The following is a 2,500-nucleotide window of genomic DNA, read 5'->3' on the forward strand; positions in this document are numbered from 1 at the left end:
CTTGCCTGCACCAATCGGTTGCATTCATTTCAATCAGGGCCAATATCATTAAATGAAGCTACATGCAAACAAAGTAGCCAGTTATAGACAACATTATCACATACCACTATCAGAAAAGTATTGTTTTTCTCTAACTCAATTTAGTTGTGATTTAAGCTTGCGTGTTGTGGTGTTTGCTCGCGAACCTCTCTCTTTCCTATTAGCAGTCCCCTAGATTGTCACTTTTATCCAAAGGATTCACCCAAAATTCAGCAGAACTCTGTTGCCATAAAGTCTTATTTTTCTATATTCTCTACCTCTTTTTGCAACATTACAATTAATCCACATATCTTCAGAGGATCTTTTATTTAGATATTATGGCCTCATAAGAGACAGGTATGATTCAATCGTAATTCAGGATATAAATGCAGCTAATTTTCAAACGAAAAAAGATTGCCAAAATTGTAGTTAGATAAGCTTTCTTTTTTAAACTTAGTCTAAGGTTCTTGCCTTCAATTTACGTCGAGTGATTAGCTCAATCAACTGTTCTTTCTTAATCTCCACACATAGTACGTATGCTAGCACTGCTCCATTTTTTATTGAAATGTTAATTCACTTTTCACTTTTTCGAAATTTCTCGCGTGTGTGTTTTACCAACTTTGTTACGAAATACCAAATTTTGATAGCTTTCTTACTCTGTTGTTCTTAGCTCGTCTGAAGAGCCCTCGATATGCACTCAATTGTTTGTCTCTTCCTTTCCAGGCCTATATTTATCAATTAGCCTTCTTGATTTTTACTAAGAGTTATCGCATATTGCTTTCTTTGGTATACCATTTCCTTTGTTCACTACCCTTTCTCGCATCATTACTCTTTAAGAACCAGTTGTATTCTCAATATTTTTTGTGCCTTTTTTAGCACACAAAGTAACAGCACACACTTAGGATGAGACCTATCTCTGTTTATAACCCATTGGGTCCACGTTTAAGCTTTTCGTGTCTATGTGATACCAGTTATACATCTCTGTGCAGGCTTTGTATATGGTCTTATCATTTAGGCTCGCTTATGATTTTTACCAATATTGTTAAATACTCCTGCAATTTTGTCCCTAATTCAGTAAGATAAAAATGATTTCCTTCACTTCACTGAATTCCAAAACAATTCGAAATTTTCGAGGGTCAAGTACACAAAGATTTAAAGTCATTCATTCATTTGCTCTCCATTTTCTAAATCTTCACAAGCCTTCGTCTCAGTAGCTTCATCGAATATAACCACTTATATAAAAGGCTTGTTTACAGGAGTACCATCTCTTAATTCTCCAGAAGAAATCAATTATAAACCCTCTAAATTTTTCTGCTTAGACAACCATATTTCCCCGGAGTCGAAACCTGATTAAATACTTCTTGGCTAAAAGAAAGTGCTGTGATAAGAACGTTCAATTTTCGTGCTCTTACAGTTAAACGATCCTCCTCGGATAATTCATCCAACCCAAGGATAGCTATAATTGGTCCTGAAAGTTTCCTGTGATAACCCCGTGATGTGGAATAAAGTTTGTTTATTCTCTCTCGAAAGCTTTTTCAATGTTTCTTCACCAACTAATCCGAGGTTGGAGCATGAGGCTTTCGACGTTATGAATCTAAAGGTCCACTGCTACGCGATAGATCTACCTTATGGGCCGCTAATGCCTCTTGATAGCTACAGTAGTAGCATCTAAATCGTGCCAAAATGTCGTGGCACAGGACGCAGGATCCGGTCAATCGTTCTGCAAGGTTACCATACAAACTGACTTGAAAGAAGTTATGTGACTCGCCTTACTCTTGTGTAGACAGACTAAGTAATTCTTTCTTGTCAAAGATAACCCAATTCCCTCAAATGTACTAAGGGTTCAGGAGTTATCTCGAGTTGCGTCATTGATTACCCACAAGAGGCTCGTGCATTCGCATCCCACAATAAAGCAGTGATTACTTCAATTACATGCCTTGGACGAAGCAGGCAGAGTGTTCTGTCCAATAAATTAGAAGTACGTCTTTGCTCGCAATCTGATCAATCTCGCAGAAACATATTCCTGCCATCAGTTATTTAGTGATGAGCCTGTTGACAGTAGTCTCAACCACCACACTCTTCAATATACGAGCTCCTCGGGCGTTTTAGGATCATTTTTGACCTGTTTTAATATACATAGCGAGTCTACCTCTCTTGATCTCATGCATTATTTTGTTTCACATATCTCAATTACTTCCGGATTTCTTTCCATTTCCATTTAAAAGATCATTGTCACCTCCGAATCTCGACTCACAATACTCGCGCACACAATAAACGGATAACACCCGTCCATGAAGCGTTTGGCTCACCAATGTTAAGTTACATACAATTCCACTAATGCCTAATTATGAGTCTCCGTTTTACTCCTTACACCAGCTCCACGAAAAAGCTCCTACTTTGTTCCTCGATAAGGGGCTAAAAGATCTACTACTTTTATTCCTGTTTCAAAAATGGATAATTTTGTATCTAATTGTATAAAGGC

This window comes from Abrus precatorius, unplaced genomic scaffold, assembly GCF_003935025.1.
Source record: "Abrus precatorius isolate BTA unplaced genomic scaffold, Abrus_2018 Scaffold0, whole genome shotgun sequence".
Classification (NCBI taxonomy): domain Eukaryota; kingdom Viridiplantae; phylum Streptophyta; class Magnoliopsida; order Fabales; family Fabaceae; genus Abrus; species Abrus precatorius.